Source organism: Coenobita brevimanus, chromosome 67 (assembly GCF_032717465.1).
Source record: "Coenobita brevimanus isolate Jiangsu-jjx chromosome 67, ASM3271746v2, whole genome shotgun sequence".
In the NCBI taxonomy this organism is placed as follows: Eukaryota; Metazoa; Arthropoda; class Malacostraca; order Decapoda; family Coenobitidae; genus Coenobita; species Coenobita brevimanus.
In genome coordinates this window covers 10,127,065-10,141,969 of record NC_137020.1, presented here as the reverse complement: position 1 = coordinate 10,141,969, position 14,905 = coordinate 10,127,065, and positions in this window count along the sequence as shown.

Here is a 14,905-nt window from a genome sequence, read left to right as displayed (position 1 = left end):
TCTTTACAGGAATGAGTCAAGCTCGTACTGTCCCGTGTATTAAACCATTTTTATCATACATATCCTTGAAATTATAAATAGTTTTGGCACACACTACCTCGTTCGGTTGTGCATTCCACTGATCAATTGTCCTATTAGGGAAACTGAATTTCCTTACATCTTTATCACCTCCCTTTTTATGCTGTATTTTGCAATGTCCTCTTGCTGATGCTTCACACATATGGTATATATTCATTTACGTCTATTTTCTGTTCCCCTGATATGCATTTATATAGCATAATCATGTCTCCTCCTCTCCTGCAGCGTTGGTAAATTCAATCTTTCCAGTCTTTCTCAGTAACTTAAATCCCTTAAGTTTGGTACTCATCTTGCAGAGGCCCGTTGTACTTTTTCAATCTTATCTGTGTTTTTTGAGATGAGGATTCCAGGCTACTGTGATGCATACTCCAGAGTTGGTCTGATGAATATCTTCCTCAGCATATCTTCATTTATATATGTGGCTAGCACCAGGCCACTTATTGACTCTATGGCATTTAAAAGGGGTTGGCTGGGTATTAAAGTGAATATATAATGCAAAGAGGACGCTACCTAAATATGTTTGCAGATGATGCAAAAATTCAAAAGAAAATTACTAACATATATTCTTGCAAAGAGCTGCAAGAGGAGTTGAACAAGCTTCATGAATGGAGCAATAAATGGCAAATGGAATTTAATGTGAATAAGTGTCATGTAATAAGATTTGGTAAAAGGGAGAAAAGACCAGATTGGTATTATAAGTTAGGAAGATCAACCCTACACATATCAGAAAAGGAGAAGGACCTAGGAGTAATTATCAGTAACAGACTATCTCCTGATGATCACATCAGTGAGAAGGTACGAAACATGTATACATTGCTTGCTAATATGAGAATAGCATTCACATATATAAATGAAGATATGCTGAGGAAGATATTCATCAGACCAACTCTGGAGTATGCATCACAGTAGTCTGGAATCCTCATTTCAAAAAACACAGATAAGATTGAAAAAGTACAACCGGCCACTACAAGATGGGTACCAAGCTTAAGGGATTTAAGTTACTGAGAAAGACTGGAAAGATTGAATTTACCAACGCGGCAGGAGAGGAGGAGGAGACATGATTATGCTATATAAATGCATATCAGAGGAACAAAAAATAGACACAAATGAATAGATATCATATGTGTGAAGCATCAGCAAGAGGACATTGCAAAATACAGCATAAAAAGAGTTAATAAAGATGTAAGGAAATTCAGTTTCCCTAATAGGACAATTGATCAGTGGAATGCACAACCGAATGAGGTAGTGTGTGCCAAAACTATTTATAATTTCAAGGATATGTATGATAAAAATGGTTTAATACACGGGACAGTACGAGCTTGACTCATTCCTGTAAAGATTCAAAGCTAAGGCAATCCTCACGCCTGACAGATTAGATAACTCGTCCCCAGAAAGCTTTGAGACGAATGATATGAGACGCCGGAATGACCATTTGCCGTTTGTAAACAAAGGGCGAGAGGCTCCGATCATGTTACCCCTACAGAGATCAGAGGACAAATGGCATATTTGTGGCGGCCTCTGGCAACCCTCGCGCATGCGCCGTAGGGGGCGGACAGGGGGACAGATCATAACGCTACACCGGAGCTTAGTGCAATAAAGAGAGGCAGGACACAAAAACTCTAGGCAACAACCTTTACACGTATAAGAACTATTACCACAATCAGACACAGGACAAATCAGCAGATATTACAGCACAATACATAGCAATATAAAACCTTATCTAGGATACGGGTATCTCGCAGGATACTTGCTGCTCTGATAGTAATGACAACACAATCAATCCTAGTGTATCAAGAGTGCAGTGAATATAGGCGCGCGCGGGAGTCTCGGGGGGGGGGGGAGTGAGTCTCACGAGGAGGAGATAGGGGAGGGTGCGGGGAGTGACTTGTGACGGCTAGGGGAAAGTTATGGTAATACTGGAGAGCAGCAGATATTAGCCGTGAAGTTTATATGGTTTCCACTAGCCAAGGGACTTTGGTAATTGATTTTATTCTTGATTCACACTTACTCGGGATATTGGAGTGAGAGAGAGTGATAAGATTTATGGGTAGCGTTGGGGAGGGAGAGAATACCATTAATACTCCCTTTCACAATATTCCTTTAGAGCTCACAGTAATGGGGGTATGTCATTATAGGGGAATCTCCAAGCGGCACAGGCTTACTAATTGTATAAAAGGGATGTCACTCATAAACATAGTTCATCAGATCTTGTTCCACACACTCGTCCTTTAGCTTCTCAATGTGATCATATTTGCCCCGATATTCACTACACTCAACCCTCTGCTATCACGGGTTCTGCTATAGCGTATCTCGCTATCACGCCTATATAAAAAACCACCCAAATATCTATATCACGCACTAAATGCCTGCTATCGTGCACCAGAAATGTTCGAAAATTTCAAAAAGGCCGGGCTCTGGTGCTCCGCCCAGCCAGCGTGATTCACTCCGTGATTGGTCGTGTGACGTCAGCGCCAGCCGAGCGCTGATTGGCCGCCCGACCGAGTCTCCCACCCGCCAAACCATTCAAGGATTTGCCCTCAGACCGCGAGCAATGATAGCGAGAACAATAACCATTTTTGTGATACAGCTATGGCCAACGTACCCCCTCCCCGTCCCCCTACCATCGCCCAACGTAATGCTGCGGCACCTGGCAGGAAATAAAGAAGAGGAAGAACCTAAGTTATGCAGATAAACTGGAAATAGTGAAACTTCTCGATAATGGTGAGACCAAGCGAAGTGTGGGGAAGAAATACAACATCAATGAATCAACTGTGAGGGGTATTTATAAGAATCGTGATCACATCATAAAACATATGAGTCTTGCACCATCACAAGCTGCCTCCCATGCCCTACGTAGCAGAAATCAGTTGCTCCTCAAGACCGAGCAATTGCTTGGGAGATATATGGATCGACAGGCAAGGAGAAATATTGCTGTGGACACACGTGAAATCATGAACACTGCCAAGGAAATTTATGTGGACCTCGCTAAGAAGTTAGACGTGAGACAACCTCCAGTTTTTATGGCTTCAAAAGGTTGGGTGGACAAGTTTATGGCAAGGCACAAAATTAAAAGTGTGAAAATATCTGGTGAAGCGGCAAGTGCCGACAATGCAGCTGCACGTGAATACCCAGAAACTATTAAGAACATAATTGAGGAGGGCCAGTATACACCAGAACAAATTTATAACATGGATGAAACCAATTTCTATTGGAAAACTTTGCCACGGAGGACGTTCATCACCACCAAGTCAATGAAAATTCGCGGAAGGAAAGCACTCAAGGAACGATTCACCTTGGTGCTGGCCATAAGCGCCTCTGGGACGTGTCGCCTGAAGCCGACGGTTCTGCACAAAGCGAAAAGACCTAAGGCCTATTAAGGTTATAACATGAAGAAGCTCAACGTGACGTGGATGACTTCAAAGAAGGGGTACATGTCTGCCAAACTGTCCCTGGATTGGCTGAAGGAGGCATTTATCCCACAAGTTGAGGAGCATTGCAAGAAAAATAACATCAGGTTTAACATTCTGCTGGTGATGGATAATGCCCCTGGACACTCACCCCTTCTGAGGACTGCACACCCCAATGTTAAAGTGGAATTCCTTCCACCCAATACCACCTCACTGATCCAGCCCCTCGACCAAGAAGTTATTTCAGTCCTGAAGGCTGCATACTCCAGGCGTCAGTTTAGAAAGATGAGGGAAGCAACTGAGGACACAGTTAATCCAGCAACTGGTCAACAACAATGAGGATGATTAATTGCAAGGAGACACCAATGCTGAGCAGAGGGTTATAAACTATTGGAAGCGGTTCAGTGACAAGCAGGCTGTTAATCTGATGGTTCAGTGTTGGGATAACGTAACCCAGGCAACAATTCGTCACGCTTGGCGGAATCTTTTGGAGGGTTTACCTGAGCACCGTCGCGGGTCTGCACCTGGTGAGCCTCAGTCGGTTCAGGCAGAGGTTGAGGCAGCTGCTGAGGAGGCACGGCAGATTCCTGGAGCTGGTTTTGGGGATACAACTGACGAAGATATTCGTGAAATGATACGACCAGCCCCTGTTTCTGCTGCTGATATCGTGGATGAGGAAATGACACGAGATGAGGACAGTGCAGGAGAGGAGGAGGAGGAAGTTGGCGGTGATGTGCAGCGTAACGAGGGACTGTGCATAAACGATATAAAAAAGGTCATTGACTTGGGTGGCCACTACGACACCTGCTTGAACAAGATTCCACCATTAACAGTGAGGCAAGGTGTTCCTTAATTACTCAGGCACTGGCAGGATACGAAGAGCAATACCCTGCTCACATCAACTCTCTACAGCAACGGCAAGTAACCGACTTCCTATGCCGTCGGACACAGGCACAACCGGGCCCACAACCAGGACCTTCAAACCAGGACCGTCAGCCAGCACTTGCCCTCCTGGACTTTGATGATGATGAGGAGGAGGAGGAATTTCATGAGTTTGCTGAGAATTTCCTTGATGAGATAGAACGTCGAAGAGGTGGTCAGTAGACTCCAACCAGCCTTGTAACCTCTCTATCCCACCCAAGCCACTCAACATCCCCCAAAAGGTGAATAAATAGGGATATTAAGCTCTGTTTTTTATTAACCTTGGTTTGTTTCTAATTTGCATACTCATTTTTAGACTATTATATGTTAATATGTGGTACAAAAAGGGCATCTTAGGGGTAAATGTTGAGGTAATGGCACCAGTTTGAATTATTACCGTAAGTTCTTCAGTACGGCTATCACACTTTCGGCTATAGCACAGCTCTAGCGGGACCAATTGGGCGTGATAGCCGAGGGATGAGTGTATATGAAATCACTGCACAATACTTATACTAGGGAAAATCACACTTAACCTAAATCACTCGTACTACAGTATCACACGTATTCATCAGGGGGAAAGGCAGGAACATGTCGTTGGCGATCCTGCCGGGCTAGGGGCACCGCCAATGCGAGGCGTGCCAAGAGGGCACGGGATAACTCGTAAGGGCGTCCTCTCGCGTCCTGGGCTACCCGTGGCTTCCGGGCTGGGCTCAGGAGTGTGGCCCTTGGGACTGGGGCTGAATAGCTCCAGGAACCTCTGTGATAAGTCTCGGCCTGTAGTGAGGGCCTTACGGCGTCGTGGGGGCGCAGGGAGATCGCGCTCGGGTGTCCTGGGAGAACCGAGAGACTGCAGGCTGCGGTCTCCAGCGTCTATGGGCACCGACAGAGGAGGGCTGCGGCAGCGACTTCCACTGGGGTCCGTCAGGTGCGTCTGCTCTAGAGCCAGACATAGGGAACAGAGACCAGGGGAGGCTGTGAGGCCTGTCTGGGTCACTCTGGGACAGGAAGCCTGGGCTCTAGTCTCCTGCCGTAGGGACGTCTCTCTCCTTACCTCTTTCTGCACACCCTCGGAGCGACAATAGATCGTCTCACGAGGAAGGGAGCGACAATAGGCCGTCTCTACCGGAGCACTTTTGGAGCGACCATAGATCGTCTCACGAGGATGGGAGCGACCATAGGCCGTCTCTACCGGAGCACTTTCGGAGCGACCATAGATCGTCTCTACCGGAGCACTTTCGGAGTGACCATAGATCGTCTCACAAGGATGGGAGCGACCATAGATTGTCTCTACCAGAGCACTTTCGGAGCGACCATAGATCGTCTCTACCGGAGCACTTTCGAAGCGACCATAGATCGTCTCTACCGGAGCACTTTCGGAGCGACCATAGATCGTCTCACGAGGATGGGAGCGACCATAGATCGTCTCTACCGGAGCACTTTCGGAGCGACCATAGATCGTCTCTACCGGAGCACTTTCGGAGCGACCATAGATCGTCTCTACCGGAGCACTTTCGGAGCGACCATAGATCGTCTCTACCGGAGCACTTTTGGAGCGACCATAGATCGTCTCACGAGGATGGGAGCGACCATAGATCGTCTCTACTGGAGGGGCGCCGTCTGGAGTGCCTATGACAACTCCACCCCTTGCTGGTTCAACAATCCCATTCCGTGAAGGTAGTGTCTTTCTCCTACGGCAGCGACGGCGTGGTGGCTGCGTGACATAGGGGCGCATGGCCCGGGCTTTCATATGTCGCTGTTGCCGGGAGTGGTTGTGACTGGTGGCGGCTACCCCGTGGTGTCCGTGTGGGGGTGTCGGTACATCCTCGGGCATACTGAGCTGTATTTTGCTTGCCCTGTTGTCGGGGGCACTATGGTATATTTCGGGGGCACTGTTCTTTAAGTCACGCATTTTAATAATAATAAAAAGTAACAGGAAAGATTGGAGAAATAGGAAGAGTGGAGACTGGATACAGAAAAAGAATGAAAAAGTAAACGGAGAAGTAGGCAGCACTACATCAACTGAGTGGATGATGGTCACCACCACCTACTACCATGAAATATTATGAAGAATGAAGAAAAAATAAGATCAATAATATCAAGAAGCACAGCAAAAAGAAGAAAAGAAATTAAAAAGAAAAGAAACATCTGGAAGCACAGCAAGAAGAACGAAGTAAATAACCAGAATAAAAGAAATGATCAAGAACAAAAGAAATATCAAGAATAAGAAGAAGAAGCTCAAGCACAACACTATGCAAAGCTAGAGGAAATGGTGAGTGGGCAGACAGGACCTTCACCAGCTGTGTGAGGAGATGAGTGGGCAGACAAGACCTTCACTAGCTGTGTGAGGAAATGAGTGGGCAGACAGGACCTTTACCAGCTGTGTGAGATGAGTGGGCAGACAGGACCTGCACCAGCTGTATGAGGAGATGAGTGGGCAGATAGGACCTTCACCAGCTGTGTGAGGAGATGAGTGGGCAGACAGGACCTTTACCAGCTGAGTGAGGAAATGAGTGGGCAGACAGGACCTTTACCAGCTGTGTGAGATGAGTGGGCAGACAGGACCTGCACCAGCTGTATGAGGAGATGAGTGGGCAGACAGGATCTTCACCAGCTGTGTGAGGAGATGAGTGGGCAGATGGGAACTTCACCAGATATGTAAGGAGATGAGTGGGCAGACAGGACCTTCACCAGGTGTGTGAGGAGATGAGTGGGCAGACAGGACCTTCACCAGCTGTGTGAGGAGATGAGTGGGCAGACAGGACCTTCACCAGCTGTGTGAGGAGATGAGTGGGCAGATGGGAACTTCACCAGATATGTGAGGAGATGAGTGGGCAGACAGGACCTTCCCCAGCTGTGTGAGGAGATGAGCTGGCAGATGGGACCTTCACCAGTTGTGTGAGGAGATGAGTGGGCAGACAGGACCTTCACCAGGTGTGTGAGGAGATGAGTGGGCAGACAGGACCTTTACCAGCTGTGTGAGGAGATGAGGAAACAAGCAACAAGAGGTGGCAAACAGTAAGGTAGAGAGAATAAGCAGCCAGGTAAGAGAGGTAAGGCAAGAAATTACCTGTACAGAGGGCTTGTGCCTACGTCATCAGCGTGTGTAGACGATGTATGGGTGGCGAAACAACAGGGTGGCAAGCAGACTCACTGCGGAGCAAGATCATCATGGTTTACTTGTGTGTGGCGATTGGATGCACCAATAGGAAGAAGCCAGGATCCCAAGTGACCCACATCTAAAACATCTGTGGATTGCTGCAGTGAAACGATAGAATTGACAGCCAAATCAGAACAGTAGGCTGTGCAGCCAGCATTTTATCTCCGGTGCGTCCTGTTAAGTAGAGCCCTATTACTGTGTACAGAACATTTTTTTAGGATTATATTGAGTAGTCTGAGACAGATTAAGAACTTTGTTTCATGCAGCATTTGCAGGAGTGTAAAATGCCTGCCTTTTTTGGTAACAACTCCCAAGCAATAGTCACGGTAGTCACGATTTCGTCAGCCGATGGTCGCTCAACTTTTGGCCCTCGTCAGCACACTAATGATGTTCTTATCAGCACACTGATGATGTCCTCATCATACAACCACCACCATGGTCGTGAAATGACTGTTGGCGGTGTCATGACCCCAAATAACTTGGTTAGATCAAATTTTCCAGGTCAAAGGAGCAAGGATCCCTTGTCTCATGATTACGTGCCATCTGTGTTCCAGCATACTTTTTCACTGGATGGCCACAGACAGAGCACAGCCTTGGAAAAGTATGAAGTACGCCAAGCCATGAAAAAGAAAAGAGCAGACCAAGTACAATGTGCGTTTGAGCCTAGGGCACTGCCTGATGTTCAAGCCAGCCTTACTGTTGAAGATGCTCCTACAGATACTGCAACAAATACAGAAATCCGCGATGAAAATGTAGAGGATTTGCAAGACAGGCAGGATTTTAATACAGAAAATGCTGCCAGAGCATTGTTAGACCTAAAACGCCAGCCAGCCTCTGTACGTATGTTAGAAAACCTTGAAAATGAATTAAGAGCTAGAACAGAGGAAGTGGATCAGCTTAGAGATAAAGTGGCAAACCTCGAGTTCAGCGAAGCATCATTCATAGGCAGAGATGAAAAAGTTAAATTTTACACTGGTTTGCCTAATTATGCAGTGCTCATGACTGTATTGAATTGTGTGGCTCCCCACCTGAAAACGCAAAATGCAAGGCTTTCACAATTTTGTCAGCTCGCTGGTGCAGTGGTAACGTTCTTGCTTGCCATCTGGTAGACGGGAGTTCGCGCCTCGCTCAGGTTGCGAAAAGTTTCACTGACGAAGTGGGTGGTTACTGTCCCCCTTGAGCAAGGGGACGGGTGTGTGAGTGTGTGAAGGTCACAGCCTTGCCCTTAGATCGGACTATATGAGCTCTCAGCTCCCTTCCGGGAGGGTAAAACGCTGACGATCACGACCATCAAGTGATCCTGACCGACCCGGTGATACTTCCTCTGATGCGACTCCGGCTCAATCAAAGGCTCCAGGATTTGTCATACAGGTTTAAGGTTCACATTACAACAGTATCAAGAACAATTATGTGTAGTATTGATGTTTTTTATAACACCATTGTTCCAATATATTTTGGCCATCGAGGGAACAAGTTAGAAAGACTCTACCATGATATGTAGATCAACTTATCCCAACTGTGTTGCAGTCATAGATTGTTTTGATGTTTTGAAATAATCCTCGAGAGATCTAGTGATCAAGAAGCTAAAAGTCAGACTTACTCAATGTATAAGTCACAAAAGACTCTGAAGTACCTAATTGCCATCTCACCTCAAGGAGTCATTACCTACATTTCAAAAGGTTGGGGAGGTAGAGTAAGTGACAAGTGTCTAACTGAGCACTGTGGGTTTTTAGATAATTTGTTACCAGGTGATACAGTTTTAGCTGACAGGGGATTTAACATTGAGGAATCTGTTGCCCTGCATGGAGCCAAATTAGAAATCCCTGTATTTACTAAAGGGAAAAAACAGATAAATTAGTTGGAGAAGAACAGGGAGGCTTTAGGAAGGGAAGAGGTTGTGTAGATCAGATATTCATTCTTAGATCTTTAGTGGAAAAGTTTCTAGAGAAGGGAAAGAAGTTGTATGCGGCTTTCATGGATTTGGAGAAAGCATATGACAGGGTGGATAGACAAGGATTGTGGAAAGTGATAAGAATATATGGAGTAGATGGGACGTTGTTGAATGCTGTGAAGAGTATATACGATGGTGCAAAGGCTGCAGTGCGTGTGGATGGTGAACTAAGTGAATTTTTCTTTTTGGAAGTTGGTTTGAAACAGGGATGTGTCATGTCTCCATGGTTGTTCAGTCTGTACATGGATGGGGTAATAAAAGAGGTACAAGGTATACATGGCGAGTGATGAGAAGGGTGGGTGGTGAACTGAATGAAAGGAAGGCAATGATTATGTGTGTGTGGATGAAAGGATGTGAAGATGTGTAAAGGATGCGAGAGTGTATAGAGGTTGGGGGAGTGGACTTTCTGACCACTACTTGGTGGTGGCCAGAATTAGAATGTAAGCAAGATGGAGGAATAGAAGAAGGGAAAGACGAGAGGAAGGAGTAGTTGCAAGGAGAGTGGAAAGGTTACAAGAGGATGAGAAAAAGGCAGAGTATAAGAGAGAAGTGGAGGAACGATTGGGCAAATATGAATTGGAGCAGATGGGAGACGTGGAAGGTGTGTGCAAGATATTTACAGAAGAAATATGTGCAGCATGTGATGTGGTGTGTGGAAGGAAGAGAAGACAGAGGGGGGTGCAAGGAACAGCGTGGTGGACTGAAGAGGTGAAACAGGCTGTGGCACAAAAGAAGAAAGCATACAATGAATGGATGAGAAATAGGGGCGTGGAAGAAGATGAGAGGCGGGAGAGAGAGTTACATGTGGAAAGAAAGAGAAAGGTGAAAAGATTAGTAAGAGAGAGTAAGAAGAGAGTGGATGAGGAATTTGGAAGGAATTTGAGTGTAAAGTGGAGGGACTGTAAGAAAATGTTTTGGAGAGAAGTGAAAAGAGTAAGACAGGGTGGAAGTGAAGTTAGCAGGGGAGTGAAAGATAAAAATGGTAGATTACTAGTGGAGAAGGGAGAAAAAGTGAGCAGATGGAGAGAACACTTTAAGGAATTGTTGAACGTAGAGGATGGAAGTAATGCGAGTATAAGTGGCTGGGGAATGGCTGGGAGAAGGAGAGAGTTGAAAAGACAGGAAGAAATCAGTAGGATAGAAGTTGTGGAAGCAATGAAGAAAGTTAAATCGGGGAAAGCCCCAGGAGTTGATGGAGTGTGTGGTGAAATGCTGAAGCATGGGGGAGAGATAGTAGTAGAATGGATGTGGAAGATGTGCAGATTGGCCTGGGAGGAAGGTAGAGTCCCGGAGGATTGGAAGTCAGGTATAATTATTCCCTTGTACAAAGGAAAAGGGGAAAAAGAAGTGTGTGGTAATCATAGGGGCATTTGTCTTCTTAGTATAATAGGAAAAGTGTATGGTAGGATACTTATAGATAGGGTTAGAGAAAGAACAGAGAAATTAGTTGGAGAAGAACAGGGAGGCATTAGGAAGGGAAGAGGTTGTGTAGATCAGATATTCATTCTTAGATCTTTAGTGGAAAAGTTTCTAGAGAAGGGAAAGAAGTTGTATGCGGCTTTCATGGATTTGGAGAAAGCATATGACAGGGTGGATAGACAAGGATTGTGGAAAGTGTTAAGAATATATGGAGTAGATGGGAAGTTGTTGAATGCTGTGAAGAGTATGTACGATGGTGCGAAGGCTGCAGTGCGTGTGGATGGTGAACTAAGTGAATTTTTCTCTTTGAAAGTTGGTTTGAAACAGGGATGTGTCATGTCTCCATGGTTGTTCAATTTGTACATGGATGGGGTAATAAAAGAGGTACAAGGTAGGGTAGTGGATGTTGGAGTGGCCCTGGTGAGAGAGGATAGTGTTTGGAAACTCCATGTACTGTTGTTTGCAGATGATACTGTGTTGTTGAGTGAAGATGAAGGGGAGCTGCAAGGCTTGGTGGATGAGTTTGAGAGAGTGTGTACGAAACGGAATCTAAAGGTGAATGTAGGGAAGAGTAAAGTGATGGTCTTTGAGAGAGGTGAAGTTAGTGAATGTACAGCGAGGTTGGATGGTGAGGAATTGGAAAATGTGAGTACGTTTAAGTACTTGGGTAGTGTGATGAGTAAGGATGGAGGTTTGGAGGGTGAAGTGCTTGAAAGGGTACAGCAGGGAAGAAAGGTTGCTGGTTCTTTGAAAGCAGTGATAAGAAACAGGGAAGTGAAAAAGTTACTACATGACAGTATTGTGATACCAACTCTAACGTACGGAAGTGAAGCTTGGACATTGTTGGAAGGACACAAGTCAAGAGTGAGAGCAGTGGAAATGAGTTATTTAAGAGGAGCCTGTGGAGTCACGTGGAGAGACAGGCTGACGAATGAGGATATAAAGGAGCGTTGTGGTGTGGATGTGGATGTGATAGGAAGCGTTATGAGGAACACACTGAGGTGGTTTGGCCATGTGGAGAAGATGGAGGGTGAAAGACTGACGAAGAGAGTGTATGTGAGTGAGGTGGAGGGGGGAAGAGGGAGGGGGAGGCCGAGGATGAGATGGAGGGATGGAGTGGAGAGGTATATGAGAGAGGGGGGTGTGAGTTGGGAGCAGGGCAGTGAAATGGCGGGGGACAGGGCGACTTGGAGGCGATTTGTTTGTGGCCACCCCAAACGGGATTGAGGCGTCTGGCAATAAATAGATAGACAAGGTAGGGTAGTGGATGTTGGAGTGGCCCTGGTGAGAGAGGATAGTGTTTGGAAACTCCCTGTACTGTTGTTTGCAGATGATACTGTGTTGTTGAGTGAAGACGAAGGGGAGCTGCAAGGCTTGGTGGATGAGTTTGAGTGTGTAAGAAACGGATTCTAAAGGTGAATGTAGGGAAGAGTAAAGTGATTGTCTTTGAGAGAGGTGAAGTTAGTGAATGTACAGCGAGGTTGGATGGTGAGGAATTGGAAAATGTCAGTACGTTTAAGTACTTGGTTAGTGTGATGAGTAAGGATGGAGGTTTGGAGGGTGAAGTGCTTGACAGGGTACAGCAGGGAAGAAAAGTTGCTGGTTCTTTGAAAGCAGTGACAAGAAACAGGGAAGTGAGCGTGGAAGTGAAAAAGTTACTACATGACAGTATTGTGATACCAACTCTAATGTACGGAAGTGAAGCTTGGACATTGTTGGAAGGACACAAGTCAAGAGTGAGAGCAGTGGAAATGAGTTATTTAAGAGGAGCCTGTGGAGTCACGTGGAGAGACAGGCTGACGAATGAGGATATGAAGGAGCGTTGTGGTGTGGATGTGGATGTGATAGGAAGCGTTATGAGGAACACACTGAGGTGGTTTGGCCATGTGGAGAGGATGGAGGATGAAAGACTGACGAAGAGAGTGTATGTGAGTGAGGTGGAGGGGGGAAGAGGGAGGGGGAGGCCAAGGATGAGATGGAGGGATGGGGTGGAGAGGTATATGAGAGAGGGGGGTGTGAGTTGGGAGCAGGTCAGTGAAATGGCGGGGGACAGGGCGACTTGGAGGCGATTTGTTTGTGGCCACCCCAAACGGGATTGAGGCGTCTGGCAATAGATAGATAGATAGAAAAAACAATAGAGCAAATCAGAGGTGGAGTGTACACGAAAACTTGCCTCAGTTCGTGTCTATGTAGAGAGGGTAATTGGTTTAGTACGTCAAAAGTACACAATGTCAGAAGGACTTGTGCAAATTCCCTTTACATACAAAGATAGTACAAATATGATGACATTTGATAAGTTTGTTCATGTAGCATGTGCATTAACAAATATTTGCACTTCTATTATACCATCTGAATGAGGATATAAAACATTAGGTACATTAAAAGCAACAGTCTTATCTTTATATATTTTAGGTAGGGTACAGTAAACACAATTCTACTTTGTATTTATTTTTGCTTCAAGGAAATCATATAGCAAATACATTATAACATTCGTCAACAGTAACCAAACATTATCTTTGTAAAAAAAAATAAACATCAATGTGGATGAGGACTTCAATGGCATGATACAATGATGATGAATTACATGTACATATTTACACTTGTTTCATAATCTGTCTTTTCTACCACTCTGCATACTACCATCCTTGTTCACCACCTTAACCAGGTATTCATACATATATAATTCTTTCATATTACAGTGAGTAATAAGGAATACTTATTTTTGGTATGCTTAATTTTATGTCATATCACAGACTTATTTTGGGAAAACTAAATTTTATACTATATTGCCTCTACATGCTCCTTTAACCCTGGATAGGCATAGATTTTTTTTTTTTTGTAACACCACAGGCATACCTGGGTATTGGTCTCCCAGCCATGGAAGAAAAAAAAAAATTCTAATCAATATTTATTCATGAAACTTGGTATAAATGTGGAAGAACCTCTCTTGTTCACACTGATCTAAGTATTAAAGAAAATGTAATGAGAGGTAGCAATGTTAAAAAAAAAAAAAATCTGAGCTCATTTTGAAAAAATAAAAAATGTTTAAGAGTTGATAGCTAAATATATTCATTTTTTTTTTTTTCCTTATTTTATACTCCTTGCCTGCATCCTCAAGACCTCCCAAACACAGGCTGCTAGCTCCTCTTTTCTCAGAAAACCATAAGTGAAAAATACTACTCACACAATAGGCATGGCCGGGTGAAAATTACCCGACCACTGTAAACAATATATGAAGACCGAGGTGTACTGTACAGTGTCACCCACCAACTTAACACCAAGTCACTACATACATTGCAGCTACTGAGAGAGAATGTTCTGGAGATACGGGAAACGTGTATAATACGTTTTCGTTTTGTTTTCTACCCCTCACAACCCCACCCCCAGTATTAACACTTCTCAACTTCTGCTCCCAATTACATCCCCCATCCTATCCACACGCCCAGACAATCTCAGTCTACCTCCCCTCATCACAACACCAATGCACTCCAGTCCCATCCTACCTCTCAACTCTAACATTGTAAACCCAGCCCCCCCCAGGCCTTGCACGTAGGGACGCACTGCACATCCACCAAATCATTGTCATTTCTGTACGTCTGAGCCTGCGAATATCATCCTCCTTTACTGCTTAGGTCTCACTACCATAAAGCATTACACTCCTAACATGCTGCATACAAGGACCCCTTAGCATGTAGGGAGAGTCCTCTCAATGTCGGGAGAGGCAAGAGCTTCCTGAACTTCTTCCAACCACTTCTCCCCCTAGCCACAGAGCTAGCTCCAGCCCCACCTCCAGCACATAACTTGTCTCCCAAATGTCAGGAGAGGCAACAGCTCCTTGAACTTCTTCCAACCACTTCTCACCCTAGCCAAAGAGCTAGGGCTTCAAGTACCTTGATAAACAACATGGGACTCAAAACTGACCCCTGATGGACACCAATGTTCACGGAAAACTCAACACTCAAATATTCATTC